Below are 18,796 nucleotides of genomic sequence, written 5' to 3'. Positions count from 1 at the left end.
ATAAATCAGAACTTCCCCAAGAATGGGCAGTGTGACATGATAGTTTGATAGGGAGTGAGGAGGGGTGATGACCAGATATTAGGGGAGAACACAGGGTGGGGCGGACTGGGATGGGTCCTGACTTAGTTTCTGTGTGAGAATTCAATGCTGTGGCTCCTACATCCCCATGCCCCGTTTCCCACCAGTCCACTGGATCCAAAGAGACCCCTTTAATTCAAAAAGGGGAGGATTCTTTATACCTGGCCTATGAAGTGATGGCTTTCAAAGGAGAAGGTGACATAAAACAGACGAAGCCCTTGCAAAGTTCCGTGGGCCAAGAGAGAAGAACTCACGCACATTATCAGGGTGTACAAAGCTGGACCAAGATTTTACAGATGTGCAGGGGGTGTACGATTAACGTAGCCTTCTCCAAGTACCTTAGAGGCCCAGTGTGCTCAGGCTTTGATAAATGGCCCCACCCCATTGAGAGGACAGACCTCAGGGAGGGCAGGCCTTGCTGCCTGCAGCAGCCCTCAGCTTGCTAGTGGCCCAGGAATTAGAACCCAGCAAAGAAAGCTACTTACTTCTATGTGTCCATGGGGGTGGGGGAAACTCCCAGCATTTACCTGTGTGCTAGAGCAGCCCTTTCCTCTGTGTCTTGAGGGTGGCCATGGTACTTGAGGTGCTGGACAGCAGAGGCATGGGTTAGGTCCCAACTATCAGAAGGATCCTGGGCCAGAAGCCTGGCCGATGAGTCATGGGGACTCAGGGACGGCAATGAGCTATGTGGCACACACACAGTGCAGAGAGGCCTGTTCTCTGCCATTATTCTCACAAACACTAAACCTAGTAACCCCACCTGTAACCCCACATTCTGTGTTGCTTTGGGGGTCCTTCAGAAGCATCCAGGGCTGTGTGAGAACACAGAGGCCATTTAATGGGTGTGGCAGGGTCTGTAGCAGATACTCAGGATACCTGATCTAGGAAGCAACATCACACATGTGACTCTGAGCCCATGTGGCCCCAGCCAGGCCTGTTTGACCTTGGGAACAAGTTTCTCTATTTGAGCTGGGAAATATTCGGTGTCCTATGGCTGTTGCCTTAGGCATGCAGGAGGTCGTGTGGTACTGCCCTGTCCTGTGCCCAAGACAGAGGGGTAGTTGGTAGGTCTGTAGAACTAACCAAGTGGTAATGACACATGTTGGTGGGTAGGAGGTCTCACTGGGAAGGGTCTAGATGGGGGTGATCCAGGACCCTTCAACAGAACAGCCTGCACCACGAAGGAGGAAAAGGAAGAAGGGCAAGTGTGCAGGAGCAGAGGAAGAGGAGCAAGGGGTGGCTGGAGGGAGGGGCCGTCAGGCTCTAAGGGGCCGCCTGGAGCCTTGGTGAGACCATCATATGGATTATGCTATTGAGGGTAAGTGTGCACTTTGGGGTGTGACTGACGGGCCACTTTTGTCCCTTGGCCTCCTGAGTCTGATTGACAGGCTACTGGTTGGATTTTGTGCAAGGCATTGCTGAGTGAAAGCAAAGGGTTCCAGTACAGGCAGAGAGCAGGGAAGCCGTCAAGAAGGAGGGGTACAGCAGGAGGGTACTGTGCTACAGAGGCTAGATAGCTAATATACCAAAGGAACGGGGGTGCCAGAGAGCACAGCAGACTGAAGCTGCAGTTCTAGAAACTTGCCCACGCTGACTGAATAAGATCAGTGGGACTGGCAGAGGAACCGCTGGAACTGCGCAGGGCAGAGGCCCTGAGGCCCTGGGGTGGGATTCCTGGAGCTGGAGTAGAGGCAAGCCTTTGAGACTGCTGTGAGATGTATTTAGCTGGAAGGCCTGAGGTTTCTAGAGTTGATGTGAAGAACTGGGGCAGGAGCAGTCTATCAGAGAGCAGGGAAGGAAAGGGCCAAGCTCCCTGCTTTGAGACGTAGGTTGCAATTCAGGCCACTCACCGCCCTGATTTCCCTTCTCAGACAGGCCTCGAGAGCAGGTTCATTATCGCAACAGCCCAATGGTGAGGTATGAGCACCCATTTCACAGATGTGTGGACTGAGGCTTTGAAAGGCAAGCTAGTTTGCCCAGTATCACTGTTGGTTAGGCACAGGAGAGAATGGACCAGCACATAGCCTGGCTGCTCTCTAGGGCTAACAACACTGATCTGGGCTTCTGTCTTTTTGTTTTTGACACATTGTCATTAGTGAAAGTTCGCAATTTACATTCAGGCTCACTTTTGGTGGGTTGTGTCAGTTACAGGGTTAGACAAATGTGTGATGCCCTATGTTCACCATGTGATCAAAGAGAATCCATCTGCACTCTGCCTTCATCCCCAGCAACCCTGATCTTTCTGGCTCCCATAATTTTGTCTTTGCAAAACAACTGTATGCACCCTTTTTAGACTAGCTGTGTGCATTCAAGGCTCCCCGTGGCTTTTCCGTGGCTTCCCTTTCTTTTTAGCACACGATTCCTGTAGCTGTAGCTATACTAGTTTGTCCCACCTCCCTTTGAAGGGCGTCATGGCTGCTTTCAGTTTAGGCGAGTTTGGGTCGAGTCCCTGTAAACATCTGCATACATCCTATTTTTCAGTTCATTTGGGTAAATACCAAGGAGCTTGACCTATGGAAGGAGCCTGTTTGGTTTTGAGAAAAAGCACCGAGCTGATTCCTAGAGGGGCTACAATCTTCTGATCCCAATGACAACGAGGGAGTTCCAGTTGGGGCCTGGTTTCCAGGGCTTCTTCTCTTTGCACTATGTCTACCACCAATTCAGGTGAACCAGAGAACAGAAACTGGCTGGCAAAATGGCTCAGCAAGCAAAGGTACTTGATGCCAAGAATGATGGCCTGGGTTTGGTCCCTGGGACCCAGGTGATGAAAAGCAAAAACCAGCTCCCACAAGTTGTACTATGTGTACCCCATGTGTATACACACACACACACACACACACACACACACACAAACAATGTAAGAAAAATAAGAAAAGAAAGAAAATCTGTACTGGGGATGTGATTTATCAGTTAGAGAGCTTTTGAGGCTGTTCGAGGCCAAACATGATGTTCCAAAATAAAAAACCCCAATTAAAAAAAAAAAACTCTTGATTTAATCTATAGTAGAAAAAGAAAATGGAAAGTCAAACCTAGAATCAGGTGTGTATGGCTCATGTCTAGCGCCTCAAGAGCTCCAGGTCAGCCTGAGTTGCAAGTGGGAACCTTGTCTCAAAAAGAAAGTAATTTAAAAAGGATAGAAACCTTCTTCCAGTTTGCACATGACCAAGACAACATAATTAAAAAATGACACCGAGATCTGAGGCTTTATCTCTATTCATTGGCTTCCTTGACCTGGCCTAGAATGAAGAATCAGAGCTGTTGTTAATCCTCGAACCCGCTCTGAGGTCACTTGCAGTATTACCAGGTTATCTGCTGCTCTTCCCTGCAGGGGCGTCTGCCTCTCCTGTGCTCTCTCAGACATTCGCACATGACTCTTGCTGCCTAGCGAAATATGACTGTTCTATGTTGCTTCTAAAATGTTCTGCCATTTTGTCTCTGTCTTGGGACTGTCAACATTGAAGACTGGCTGCTCCTTCCCAGAAGACAGAGCAGAGAGTTCAACCACAGCCCACTAGTCTGGCTGTCATAGAGAGGAAGAAATGCTCCTTGCTTTCTGTCAGCCATTGAGGGTGTGGGGCGTGCTTGTTATGCAGCACTGTGAAAACCGAGTTGACAGATACACTTTCCAGCTTACCATCTATAAGGACAACAGGAACCTGGTGACACTGTCTTGGCATTCTGGAGACTTGATGCTATGTTTTGCACAGCGTTTGCATGTATCCCCCAAGGGCTCATGGGATAGAAACTCTGTCCCCAGGATTTTGATGTGAAGAGGTAGAGGAGATAGTTGGAGGTCCTTAGTAAACTGGAAATAGACCGTTGGAAAGGATAGTGGGGTTCTTTGTCATCCTCTGGCTTCCCATCTTGTGACGTGATTTCTTCCTCTCCCAGGTACCTACCATGAAGCTCTCAACAGAAACTAGCAGGTCCTGGTATTGTATTGTCTCCTAAAACCTACAGAACTCTGAGCTAAGCAAATCTTTTCATTTGATAAAGTATCCAGTTTCATATACTATGTTATAGTAACAGGATATGAACTAATACCAGTGGAAATGTGTCCAGAAATGATTCACAGACTCTTGAGACTCAGACAGTTCCTACCAATACCAAATCCAGCTGTAGAGATACTGACGATCTTGGGATGTGTGATGTAGATTAGCCCGGGAGTACAAAGGGGAAGTGGCCTCACTCAGCCAGCCTTATGGACTTGGGAAGAAATGCTTTGATCTTTACTGCCCTTAAAGCTTTGGAAATGATTTTTCTCCTTTGTCCATGTGGCTTCAGTACTATCTCTGATCCCATGCTGTCCATCCAACTTTTGCCATGGCTGCCTCCGCATCATGCAATACCACCAACATGGAGTCAGGTGTGGACCACAACTGGCGTCTTCTCTTCCACAGCTAACAACTATCCCAAGTCTTTTGTCAAGTCAAGAACCAGTCTGTGCTGTGTGGTTGAGACAGTACCTGTGGTTATGAGTTGGGAGTCTGAGGAGAGCTGGGGAAATAGTGTGGCTGTGTTTCATGGGGTGAGAGTGCAGACAGGGCCAGAGACCATGTGCTACTGTGTTTTGGGGGGGAGGTCCCAGGCAGAAGTGGAGCGACCTCTCAGCCTGGCCATGGAAGTGGCATCTTGTTACCTCTCCTGCATGTGATTCTCAGCAGAGAGACCTCCAGACTCAAGAAACATGAGGCAGAGTTTGCTTCTCAGGGGTGAGAGGGACAAGAATTCATAGCCATCATGGCAGAGCAGCTCTTAGCGTGGGGTTGACTTCAGGGCATAAGGTAGTTGTTATCTGATTTTCAAACAGAAGCATTTTCTCCCCTTTGAAAAGCAAAAATACTCAGCAGAAAACAAAAAACAAAAAACAAAAAACAAACAAACCAAAACCAACCAACCAACCAACCAACCAACCAACCAACCAACCAACCAAAGAAACAAACAAACAAAACAAAACCCAGACTTCTTAGTGAGTTCAGTGCACTTTCAGGGAGGAGGGCAATAGAGGTAATAGGGGGTGGAATATATATATTTGTGTATATATATACATATACACACACACACACACACATACATACATACATATATCCCCACACACATATATATGCATGAAAATTTTAAAAACATAAATTAGGGTTAGGAATGATTTCATGGTTAATGTGTTTGTCATATAAGCACAGACAGAAGGACTTCAGATCTTCAGAGCCCATATAAATGCCAGGTGGGGAAAACTTAGAAGACAGAGACAGGGGATCTCTGGAGTCCAGCCACATCACTGAGCCCTAGGTTCAACTGAGAGACTCTGCTTCTCTGCCTCAGTGAATAAGATGGAGAGAAACTGAAGACTCAAAGTCAACTCCAGGTCCAATGAGCACACATGCACACACGTGTATCCACACATTTGAACACATATGCACACAACATACATGTGAACAAACATTCATGTGCATTACAAATGTGTGTGATACATGCATATATGTGCACACACACATGTATGCACTCCATACATGAAAAAATAAAAAATTAAAAAGAAATAGGTTAAATTTAGAAGGCAGCAAGAGTCAACAATGAGTAGAGAACTCATGTAGTATGTTATATACACACAGCTTTTAACAGATGGTAACCATGATTTACAAAGAAATAAAAAAATATGACAAGATTTAAAAAAAATCTTGGGTCTGGAGATGCTGTTCTGTTCATTGAGATCTTGTCTGGCATACAGGAAACATTGAATCCCATCCCAGCACCACATCGACAGGGTATGATGATGTATGCCTGGGATCCCATCTCTCAGAGGTAGAGATAGGAGAACCAGAAGTAGTCATTGTTGTTAAAATAGCAAGTTGTGCCGGGTGGTGGTGGCGCACACCTTTAATCCCAGCACTTGGGAGGCAGAGGCAGGAGAATTTCTGAGTTCGAGGCCAGCCTGGTCTACAGAGTGAGTTCCAGGACAGCCCGGGCTACACAGAGAAACCCTGTCTCGAAAAACCAAAAAAAAAAAAAAAAAAAAAAAAAAAAAGCAAGTTGTAGGGCAGCCTGGCTATACAAGACCCTGTGTCCAAAAAAGAAAAAAAAATTTTGTTTGAAATTCTCAAATGGCTTTCTGCTTGCCACAATGTGCACATAGGCAAAATGTGCACATAGGCAGGAACCAAATAACTGCTGGCACAGGTTGGCAAGGACACTGAATCCAGTGAGACAGCACCACCAAAATACTTAGCCAAGGCACTCACTGGCAGCTTTCTGCCTTTGTTTCTGTGTTGTGTGTATGTGTGTGTACATGATACATGATGCACATGAACCTATGCTTGTGCCTCGTCACACAGCGCATATATATATATATATATATATATATATATATATATATATATTTGCACACACATCTGTTTGTTTTTAAATCTGATTTTACATTTATTTATTTTATTACATTTAATTTTTGTGTGTGTATGTATGTGTGTGCTCACACATGTGGAAGTCAGAGAACAACTTGTGAGAGTTGGCTCTGTCTTTCCACCATGTGGATCTAGAGAATTGGATTCAAGTCTTCATGCTTAGTGACAGCCGTCTTTATCTAGTGAACTTTGATTCTCTTGGGCCCTACAGCTATGAGTGGGCATATGTGTGTATTTGTGTTTGTGTGGAAATCAGAGGACAACTTGGAGGAGTCGGTTCGCTCTTTCCCTGGTGTGGGTCCCAGGTGTGGAACTCGGGTTGGAAAGCTTGGCTGCCTCAGCACCATCTGGGCCTTAATGTTTCTTTTTTGATAACTTTGTATCTGATCTTGAATTTTTCTCAGCAACTTGGATTGCTTACACTTCCTGAAAGCTTCTTAGGGAAGTTTAAAAACAGGGCCAGTAGTAAGTAGTCTAACAACAAAATAGCACCAAGCTCCCCTCGGCCTCTCAACAGTGGTTACATTTTACTCATCTTAAACTTCTGTTTCCATTTCCGTTTTTTTTTTTTTTTTTTTTTTTTTTTTTTTTGGTTTTTCTGTAGTGAGGTGAGAAAATCCCTGTTTCCTGCATATGCTCACTGGATTTATGCACCGCTGGCTTTGTCCAGCAAGTGAGTCCTTTTCTAAACCACTTTCAGGGGCTTTCATCAGCCTTGCCTAATCCAGGACCCTTCATCAGTGTTGCCCATCTAACACTGTTCTCTATAAAACCCTGTGCCAACTCTTCGGAGATGCTGGGTAATTTTGTACTCAATACCACTGTGTATCCACTGTCCTACTTCCTTGTTGTGTGGCTTCCCACTAGAGGAGGGCATCCCAAGTATACTTGCCCTGGAGCCCTGACTGGTCCTGTGTTGCTGCTGAGCCTTGAAGTCATTGATTGATCCATCTTTAGTGACCAATAGGAACTACAAAGAGAGTAGCTCATGGACGCTAGTGATTGAAGGAGCCCGAGAAGACGAGAGACAGACTGGGGTTCGTCAGCTGCCGTGAGCTGCCCTTTGAGATCATAATGGTTTGTATGCAGTTAGAACCCATCTTCTCTTAGTTAAGCATGGTGGCACAGGCCAAGAGGCAGGGGAAGGAGGATCAGAAATTCAAGGTCATTTTCTACTACATAGTTCAAATCCAGGCTGGGCTACATAAAAACCCCACCTCAACATACATACATACATACATACATACATACATACATACATGTAAAATTTGGAAAAAAATAACTTTTTATTCTTTCCCTTGAAACCACCTACTTGATTTCCCCAGGGGCATATTGGCAGTCCTAGGGACTGTGGGCAGGGGCTTGAGTTGAGATGGATGGCTCATGGCTAGGTGCTCAGAGCACTCTAAGCTCCGTGGTCAGTATTTATGTAAACAGGGTTTGTAGCTGTCCATCTCACATTGGCTGTGGTGCGTCCAGCCTGGCTCTGGGCAACAGAGGCTGTAGCCATGCTGGGCTTTTCCTGTTTTGTGTTTCGTCTCCTTGCCACAGTCTGACTCTCCTTGCCTCCCTATGGGTCTGACTTCTTGATCATGAAAAAGGCAGACAAGTCTGTTCCCCTTTTTGATGAGAAGCATAGGATGCAGAGTTCAGTGCCAGTGTCCTCAGGGTATATTAACTTACTCTGGTCTTCATGTAATTTCCCTAGGTGCTCCCATCTGTAAAGAGTCCAGGGATCCCATAATGATAACTCCATCCTCATCCTTGTCTGGTGTGAGGCCTAGGAGACATTTCATGGTCTCTGCAGGAAGAAGGGAGTCCGAGCCCTGTTTCTGGAGGGCTTTCATGTTGATGGTCTCATAGGGGTTAATCCTTTGGCCCTAACATTTCACCTTCAGTTTTGGACCAAAGTCCAAGGTTTGGATGATCAGGCCTTAACCTTAAAGATGTAGTGAATGCAGGCCTGAGAGGACAGGGTGAAGATGCCTGATATTCAGGGCTGGGCTGGGAGGTACCTGTGTCCAGAAGGCCTGTGTGATAGATAGTATTGAGCATTAAGGCTTGGGAGAGTGTACTCCATCATGAAGTCTCAGACAACCCTCATTTCCCTTGCATTAGCCACCATCTTGGAAGTAGAGAGGAACTCATGACAGTCGCTAACCTACAGATGCTTTGTCCTGGACGTGCAAGCTATTCAGGTGTCAGAAATCCTTTCAGCTTTTCATATACAGCACAATGTTGAGTGTTTTGTCATAGTGCACAGGGTAGCCGAAGAAATAGCTTAGTGGTAGAGCACTCATCTAGCTTGTGCAAGGCCCTAGGTTCAAACCCCACCATCACCTAAAAAGAAGTCATACTTCATAGGGATGTGATGCCCAACAACAGGCAATGCCCAGTTCCTGGCCCCTGGTGAGAGATCTGAATCCTCTGTCTTCCCATTCACAGCTGAACCTTTTTTGTTTGCTTATGGTACCCCAAAGGGTCAGGGAATTTGGGCTTTGCCTTTTAACATTCCTGGGTTACATTATGCAGTTCGGAATCTGCCCTTAGATGTTCACATTGGTTTTGATGGTGCTCTGCTTCAACTGAGAGCCCACCTCATAAATGAGGAGGGAGGAAGGGTGAAGAGAAGAGCTCAGGGTGGGGGAAGAGAAGAGAAGTTTAGAGCTCAGAAGTAGACCGCTTACTTAGTGTGTGCAAAAGTCCCTGGGTTCTGTCCCCAGCATCAAAAGAAAAAGACAGCAGACAGGAGGAAGAGGAGGAAGAAGAGGAGAAGGAAGAAGAAGAGAAGGAGAAGGCTGGGGTAGGGGGAGGAAGTGAAGGTTCTGTGGATACAGGCACTTGCTGCCAAGCCTGACCACCTGACTACCCTGGGGCCCCACATGGTAAAGGGAAAGACTCCTGAAAGCTGTTCTCTGGCTTCTACACATGCAGGCTTTAGTGTGCATCCCACACACTAAATAGAAATATAACACAAAGCCTTTTCTTTTTTAAAAGAAAGAAAAGAAGGAAACAGGGAAGAGAGGGGGAAAAGTTAAATTGCCACACATGGTTGATTTGTCTTTTTTTTTTTTTTCCCTCAGTTGCTTAGTTCAGGGGTTCTTTGCACTTTTATAGCTGTGTTCTAGGGTTGGTAGGTATTTCCCTGATCCTGCCCTTGTATGACACACTACTCTGCCTGACTCCACGCCTCAAGAGCTTTAAACACCAACTAAGCTGGGCTCTTGTGTCAGGCCTGTCTGCTCCCATCAGTCTGTGTGAAGTGGTGGAATGGGCAGAAATAGCCCTCGGAAGGGGAAATAACATAGGAAAAATGAATAATGGAGATGGTGAAACACCTCAGGGGAGGTACAGGGCTGCCTTTGCCTGCCACGGACAGGACCATCCCTCCCAGGGAACCACTGGAAGAAAGGAGGCGAAGGCAGATAGCCATTGCACACAGAGGATTGAGCCTTTTTAAACTGGCTGCTGGATGGGGTATCAAGAAGACCAGCCACGCAGCCATGACAGGCAGCCACAGCAAGTGTCCCGAGTTGGAGTCACTGGAGGTTAGAAATGCCCAAGCAGGAAATGAGATGCAACTTATAAAAGACATCAAAGGAAATGGGAAAAATTCTTCTAATATGTGAGGGATGCAAAGGTGGGGGAGGAATCCTGGCCTTTTAATAGGGCATGGGGGAAGGACAGAGATGACACCAGAATGTCAGAAATAACCACACCTTTGATCTTAGACACCTGTGTGTGTGTGTGTGTGTGTGTGTGTGTGTGTTACACACACACCCTGTGCCATCAAGAGACCTGCTATGGCCCTGCTTCACCATGCCAACTCCTCTAGCCTCCAGGATGTGGCCTGTGTGGCTGTCCAGTGGGGTGCATGCAGGCAGCCAGCTTGGGGCTGGTGCTGGCAAGGACTAGGGGACTGAACACATGCCTTTTCCTGGAAGAAAGTCCTGGTAGGTGTGTGCCAATGCCTGAAGAGTCCAAAGGGAGTGGGCCTGCCAAGTCCTGCTCTCATTGAACAGAGATGGAGTGTCCAACAGAAAGGGTGTTTATGTTGAGAGAGGATGGTGGCCATCCTTGGATGCAGCCAGGGGTCTCATCCTCCCTCTGCTCAACTCTGGCCCCTCTTGTCTCTTGTGTCATGTATTGTTTGCAATTTAAATGTGGCTCTTCTAGGCACACATGGTGGCTAATGCCTGTAATCTCAGTACTTGAGAAGCTAAGGCAAGAAGCTCATCAAGAGTTGGAGGCTATCCTGGGCTATATAACGAGCTCCAGGTCAACCTGGAATAGAATGTAATCCAGTTTTATAGGGGAGAGAGAGACTCAGTATTCAGGAGGCTGAGGCATTTCCGTGAGTTCTTGGCCAGCCTGGGCTACAGAGTAAGACACTGCTTCAAAAAGGCAAAATCAACTCAATCCTAACCAACCAAACAATAAATGGGCTCTCTAGCCTCACTCCTGCCCTTCCTGTGGCTGTCCTGGGGAGAAACCTCCTCCATGAACCTGGGTGACCCCATGGGAAGCCTTAGAATGCCAGGTCCTTCCAGGTGGCATTTGGCACTTCCTGTCCACCTCAGCTATTGTGTTCTTTTCCAACAGGCAGGGGGGATACATGGGGAAGTCCAAACTTCTTAAAGTTCTCCCCAGCCCGATCAAAGCTCTCAGCCCTCCCAAGTGTGCTCTGCGGTGTGTGTATCGTGCATCGGAAAAGACTAGCCCCTCCCCGAGCAGGGTCCCTGGAGAGGACCACAACCCTGGGCTTGCTTTCCTTACTGTGAGGGTTGTTGGTGCTGTTTGCATAGGAAAACTTCCCAGAAGCGTTGAACTCATTCCGAACCTGCTCCACTTCCCCACTCAACAGACACAGGGAAGTTGGTTGGAAGTGGACCCAGATCAGCAGGCAAGGCTTCAGCCGGTTCCCTCCTGAATAAGTAGTTAGAACTAATACAAACGGCCCCAGCTTAGCAAAATGAGGAACGCAGCAAGGATTGTTTTTCCCGGATCCTGGGGGAAACAAGGAGACCCACACTTTTTCAAGCTCCCAACACTGTGAATGTTAGAATCGGTAACAACCGGGGCTCAAAAACGCAAGGATTCGTTTCTGAGGCTGCCTCGTTACACCCCAATTCTAGTGGGTCAGAAGTCTCCCGGCGGGGTGCGTGCCCTGCAGGAGTGACGGCTGCAGCCGGAGGCCACCCCAGGACAGAGGGAGGCATAGTAGGCCTCAGCGGCTCAGTTGGGGGTGCAGGCAGCTGCGCCCAGGCAGAAGGGCAGACGCGCGCCACGGTGGCTCGGATCGCTCTGCCGGGACCGACGACCGAGCCTCCCCCTCCCGGCCGAAGCAGCGCTGGGCCGGCCGGTCCTCGGGGAGGGGCGGGAAGGCAGCTGGACCCGGCGGCGATTTATGGGCCTTTCAGGCGAGCAGGTGCCTCCTCGGGCCGCTCATTGTCTCACGGGCTTCACAATGGGACTGCGGCAGCCGTAGAGCCTCCCCCGCCGCGCCTCGAGGCCTGCACGGGCGCCACGCCGGACCGGGGCGGCGCAGGAGTCCCGGATCCGTTCATCCATCCTTCCATCCTTGCAGCCAACCATCCGTCTTTCCATCCTCGTATCCATCAGTCCTTCCATCCGTCTACCCACCTTCCCATCCATCCATGCTCTGCCCCCCACCCCATACACCCAGGCATGCATGCATCCCTGCACAGCGGCCCCGCACTCCCAGCGTCCCAGCCCGCGCGTCGCCTGGCCAGGCTGGACTTCGGGGACCCCACGCCCCGACGGTACGCCCGCGGCTGCGGCGCCCGCTCCTCCTGCGCCGTCGGGCACCGGGGTCTCCGCCGGGCTGGCACGGCCAGCGCCGCCGCGTCCGGGTCGAACACACAGGGGCCCATTCTTCTGGGCTCCGCGCAACCATATGTCAAATCCGCGTCGACGCAGCAGCCCCCCGCTCATTCAGGCGCAGAACGTCCCGCAACAGCGAACAATCGCAACTCTGTTCGTGTCTATTATGGATGCGAACCGGGCGAGAAAAAAAAAAATCATTTAACGCCAAGAGATAGCCAGCTAATTACCAACCATATGTGAGCCCGGATTCAAAGCCACGCGGAGTTCATTCTGAGTCCCGGCGACTTTATTAGGTATAGAAGACAGATGTCCCGACAGCCCACGCATCACAGAAAACCGTGTCAGGGAGTTTTTGAAACGAGGGGAGAGATCTTTAAACATTAAAGGCCCAGCCTGCTGATGGACTGGGCCAGGGTCCTCTGGGACCAGGGCCCTGGGAGTAGGATTTGGCCACCGGCTGTGCCAAAGTCTTGCCTGGCTGGCCCAGGGGAGGGCCCCTCCTTTCCCTTCGCTGTAGGCTCAGGTGTTCCGGAGGCCCCTTAAGATTTATGGTATCTATCAGGACTTCGGGACTACTCTATCGTGAGCTTAGAGTTCCTTTCTCTTTCCTCTAAGGGGGTTTTTAGTAGGGAGCTGTGTTAGTAGGGTCTGGTTAAACTATCTAGCCTGGGCCTGCCTAAGCCGGCACACAGTAAAGTTTTGCTTGGAGTGGAAGGAATGAGTGGCTTGGTGAATGAGTGAATGAATGAATGAGCCCGAATGTGGCAGCCTACCCAACTATGAAACTCCCTGGGAATGGGGGTGGCAGAGTGGGTACAATAGCAAGGAAAGCACTTATGATTCCTTTATCAAGAAAATAGTCTTGGAAAACAAGCTTCCAGTTCTGTAATGATGGGAGAGAAGGGAGCAAGTGAGCTGAGAGAGGAGAGAAGGCAGAGAGAGAGAGAGAGAAAGAGAGAGAGAGAGAGAGAGAGAGAGAGAGAGAGAGAGAGAGAGACTCACAGACAGCCGCACACACAAAGAGACATACAGAGAAACAGAGAGATCTTCCTGTTTTCCATGCAATGTAATTACGTCCCAGCTTCCCCCCCCCCTTGTTATTCTTTTAAGCCAAATGTCTGAATAAAAGGATTATGCCCCCCCACCTGCGACTGACTGTGCTCCTGTGAACAGGCGGGAGCCTAGATTAACTGCGGCCCATGCCTTCTGAATTTTTTCTATGAAAATAAGTGAGGTCAGCTGCCACTCAATTGTCACAGAATATATATTTGAGAATTTAAATATTTGAATCAAAGGAAACGACCGGGCTTTACATCTATGACCAACCCGACCAGCATGTTCCCCGAATCCCTGTACAAAGGAAACAGCTCCCTCCAAATGAATTGTCTCCTCCAGGAAGATTCTGCAGAAGAGGCAGCCAGGCTCTCTCCCTTTTGTTTCTGGTGCTTTTGTTTTGTGTTGTGTTTTTCTTTCTTCTTTTTCTTCTTCCCTCCTCTATCCAATACAGGAGGATGTTTTCTGAAACCTGGGGACTGACTTTGGGACAGAAGACATGAAGAAACATTTGTGCAGATTCTCCCAGAACAGTTCACATCCACGACCACTCTGACATAAAGCAAAATTTAACATATGTGGGCGAAAAAGCCGATAGCAGGGGAGGCCCCATGTCACTAGGACACAAGCAGCTGATCATCTAAGTGCAGTTGGGGAGGACTGGCTCATACTCACAGCCTAGGCAAGGCTTGGTCTTTGAGCGATTAATTATCCTGGATCTTCAAGGCAATAAATCTCTCTAGTCCTCAGGCCAGACTCTGTTAGCATTTAGCGATTAAGAGACACAGAGCCTGCACATGGACTGTCTCGATCTGTGAGGATGGCATGGGGGGACACTGTCATGGTCCCCCACATAACATGTGTCCCTATGTGTTAGTGTGAGACTTCTAAAGGACATTGACTAGAGCCACCTTAACAAAATTGCAAAAAAAAAGGTCTCTAAGCTAGGGGCAGGTGGCAGCCGCTCTTGTCCAAGGTCCAGAGGCCAAGGCTGTTGTCTCTTTGAGCAGGAATCTCCTTTGTGGGCTGATGGGATGGAGGCTGGGTTTTCACAGGAAACACCACAGCCAGGGGCTTCAGCAGTTGCCTTGTCCCATGTCCGGAGGTTGGGAGTCCGAGAGGAAGAGTGAGAGGCTGAGGAGCTAGCCCCTCCTAAAGCCTCTGTCCTTAGTTTACAGACTACATCATCCTGTGTCCTATGTGATTTTTTTTTTCTGGGCAGCTATGCCCTGATCTCCCTTCCTCTCACAGATTCCAGTCAGAGTGAGTTAGGGCCACCACAAAAGACCCTGGTGCCTCTCCTCCCCAGAGGGTAGGTCTGGAAGCAGGCTTTGTGTGGGTCTCCATCCTCACTGAGAATGAAGGCACCTTGGAATCTGGCCCTTACCGAGAGGTGAAGGAGGAAGAGCTGACAGACAGAGCAGGCTGACTGTCCACTGTGGTCCCTAAATGCCAATCTGCGAGTCCTGTGCTTTCCCAGGTCCAACCCTTCTACGTTAGATCCTTGTACCTTCCTCAAGCTCCTCTTCTTTCCTCCCCCCTCTCTTTCTCTCTTTTTCCTTCTCAAATATATTCTCTCAACTAGAAGACTTTCTTAAATTCAAAGAAGAGCCTAGCAGGGGCAGATAAGTCAGATGGCCTCCACAGTCCAACAGGATGGCCAGGCTGGGCTTCATACTTTCTGTTCTTTTATCAGTCACATTGCTGCTGTGTGACCCAGGTGGGGAGATTGACCTCTCTGAACCTTGACCATATTGCTTTGTGGCAAGCCAAATGCTGACCTGCCTCTTCAGCACAGTGAGAAGGAGCTAATGAAAATGGCTGAACAAACACTCCAGGCATTTAAAAAATGTCACGTAATTGCAAAATAATAACAATAACAACAATATACTTTGGAATTTTGCTGGAACTGAGAGCAGGCCCGAGTGGAATTTGGCATTAAGTGGTCTGCTCTGGCCTCTGTCCAATGGGGTCTAGTTACTTGGGCACCCCAGGAAGGCATTCTGAGGAAGATTTCTTGTAAAATTGTCCTGCCCCTGGACTCCCCCATGTGCTGGGGCCCAGGCACCCCCACTGGCCAGAGGCCTGGGGCCAGTTTGAAGCATTGTTGCTACAAATCCAGGTCATGTGGCTGGCAAGTCAGTAACGTTTCTTATACATTTTTTAAAAATACCCCAAACAAAAATGTATTTCTCTGATTGTAAAACTATGTGCGTGCTGGGGGGTGGGGTGGGGAGGAGAGAGAAGCAAATACAGAGAGGTGCTATTTCTCTCGGCGGAGTATTGTCTCTGCCATAGCCTGATGTCTGGGGACCTGCACACTCTTGTCTGTATGGTTTCTCTTCAGAGGAACCATATTCACATTTGAGGTAAAAACCATGTACTTAGTTAAGCCTTAGAACATACATATGTGCACACACAGAAATGGCTCATTGATTTTTGATAGAGTCACATACGAACAAATTGGCTATAAGCTGAAAAGAACACAAGCTCACAATTCAGTGGTAAGTTATAGAATCCAGAGGACATCGATCGGCCCACCTTCGCTTGCCCCACCTACTGAGTTGCTCCCCACACTCTCCTTAGCCTGCAGCCCAGCAAAACCATCTAACAAAGACCTCTTGTTTGCTTTCTTGTGACGGGATCTTATGTAGTACAGGCTGGCCTCAAATTTGCTATGTATCCAAGGCTGGCCAAACTCCTTGAACCCCCTGCCTTCACCTTCTGAACGTGGGGATTTCAGGAGTGCATCGCCCCTGTGAAACCTCCTCTTTCCTCTTTTTATTAAAATAGGAAAGCATGGAGGACCCCATGCAGTTTCTTGGATATTATACTGAAAATAACATTGGAATAGTTGTATGGATTCAAAGTTGAAAGTGTGGTTTCTACTGAAGGGCTGTGACATTTGCAGGCTCCCTAGGGAAGCAGTGCTGAGGGAGACATAAGTCCTTTTCTTGTCTTTTGTGAGTCAGGGTCTGAGGAAGGCCAGGTTTCCTGGAGCTCTCAATTCTCCTATTTCTACCTCTCAAATGTTGTTGTTGTTGGTTTTTTTTTTTTTTTTTTTTTTTTTTTTTTTTTTTTTTTTGTTCTCTTTGAGGTAGGTCTTGGTATGTTGTGAAAACTGACCTGGAACTCACTATGTAGGCTAGGGCGACTTAAGATCCTCTTGCCTCAGCCTCCTAAACACTGGGATTCCAGGTGTGTATCCCCGCAGCCTCTGCAACTGTTCAGATTGGAAATCTTTAACCACAATGTGATGTTTAAGAGGCCCAGAACATGAGAGTGTTACAAACAGAACATGTGAAATGCAGCTCAATACAGCACATAATAGGTAGCCTGCTAGAATCCAAGATTCAGCAGAACTGCTGGGATGTGCTTGCTGCCCTGGGGCCTGTGGAGACAGGCAGCTGCGTGGAGCTCATTGGTTACATAGTTTAGCCAATCAGTGAGCTCCAAATTCTGTGAGGCCTTTGCCTCTAAAAGTCAGGTGGGTCTCAGGCCCAAAGGTCGATCCAGAGGCTAGTCCCAACACCCTGATTACTTATACACTAGTGTGTGTGTGTGTGTGTGTGTGTGTGTGTGTGTGTGTGTGTGAGAGAGAGAGAGAGAGAGAGAGAGAGAGAGAGAGAGAGAGAGAGAGAGAGGTTGCCAAGGAAACAGGGAGCCACTGCCACTGAGTCTATGTCATCTTGGTGTGCAAGATGTTCTACTGATGCAACTGAAAGCCTTGAAATACCAGCCACTCCCCATGATGTGGCATGAGAAATGCCACAGTAGTTCTACGGTGGTGGTGTACGACTGAGTGGCCTTAAACCTAAGATGTGGTAGCAACAATCTCTCAAAGAAAACAACGTCCATAACGGTTTCTAGGAGTGTTGGATTGTCGCTATTGTAGGCACTAAAGTCTCCTGTTTAGTCAAGTCACCACAGGCAGCAAATCTTCCAGAAGAGACCATGATGAAGTCAGGGAACACATCCTCCTGGGAATGAGAAGCAGAGGCTTGCTTTGGAGGCTGCAGTGATGTCCCTCCGCTCTTACAAGTTTTCTTCTTTCCGCCCGAAGCCAAGTCGGTTGACCAGATATCCACCTCTAATCTAGGCTCAGCATCCTTCCTCAGTCAGGGCCACCTGTGACTCCCAAAGCACCTGCTCACTGTTCTGTGTCTTCCCCAGTTTCTTCTCTTCTCTGGTTTCCACTCATGAGTCATCTCATGAGTTTGTGTTGGTGACTTCAAATCCTCTGTGGTAGCAACACTGCTGTATGATAAAGCAGCAGCAGCAGCAGCAGCAGCAGCAGCAGCAGCAGCAGCAGCAGTAGCAGCAACAACCACCCAACCAAATAACCGAAAAAGGAGGGGGGAGGGCTTGATTTCTAATACTTGAAAACTCTTAAGAGGGCAGTGCTCTAGTTTTGAATTTTTCTTTAAGTAAATATATTTAAAAGACAAGGTGGGGTGTGATAGAGGAAGGTACCGGACAACAACCTCTGGCCCCAGTGGGCATTTATACACACTCCTAATATATGCATAAATGAATACATAAATAAATAAATAAAATTGGAGATGCCCACCACCCAGAAGGGTGTTAGGAAAAGGTCAGCTTCCAGGTGGCAGATTTAGAAGCTTGTGTGGAGAGGTGACAACTTTATGAGGACGAGAACATTCCCCGGAAGCTCCACCTTTTTATACGCATTGCAGCTACAGTAGGTGTCCACTGAGGCCCAGGCCAGGCTGTCCATCCAAGACTCACTGAAGACTCGAAGCAGGCATGGGGTCTGGCATTACTGAGTAGGCCCCCAGAAGGAAGATGGCACCTCTGACTGTTGAAGGGACTGCAGGGGCTGGAAAGACGGTAAAAGGAGGTCTGTGAATTCTACATTAACAGGAGACAACTTCCATTTCTAGCCTTGAAAACTTCCATGCTGTCTCTTGGCTGTCCATTTCCTATGAGCTATCTATCTCCTATCCACCTAGTGTCACAGTTGGCAGGAGCTTTCAGGGTTAACATTGAGGGTCAGCAGAGTCCTTGGGGGCACGATATTCCTCAAGGCAGGAGCCAAGGGAGGTAGGTATGACAAAGGATGAGGTCCTTTACCACAGTCCAGGATGTTCAAAGGACACCAGGGAGGAGGTACAGGAGAAGAGGAGTCCAAAGGCTAGGTGTGTAGAGGCAGGATGGGATTTAGTCAGTCCAGGCTGCAGTAGGGGGCAGGGGAATGGAGGACTGGAGTTACAGCCTGGCCCCAGGCCAGGAGAGTAAGGCCTTGGAAGACAAACTGAATTCTGGGTGCAGTTGGGCCAGACCTCCCATGTCAACTGACTTCAGAGTGAGCCAGTGCAATAATTAGGATCCATCTTCTCTTAAATAGATGACAGAAACACTGCCCACTAAATGACTAAATGACATGTCAAGAGAAAGGGAGTGGA

The sequence above is a fragment of the Arvicanthis niloticus genome, chromosome 1 (genome assembly GCF_011762505.2).
Source record: "Arvicanthis niloticus isolate mArvNil1 chromosome 1, mArvNil1.pat.X, whole genome shotgun sequence".
NCBI classification, from domain to species: domain Eukaryota; kingdom Metazoa; phylum Chordata; class Mammalia; order Rodentia; family Muridae; genus Arvicanthis; species Arvicanthis niloticus.
The sequence above is the reverse complement of the archived record's forward strand: the minus strand, read 5'-3'. Positions refer to the sequence as shown.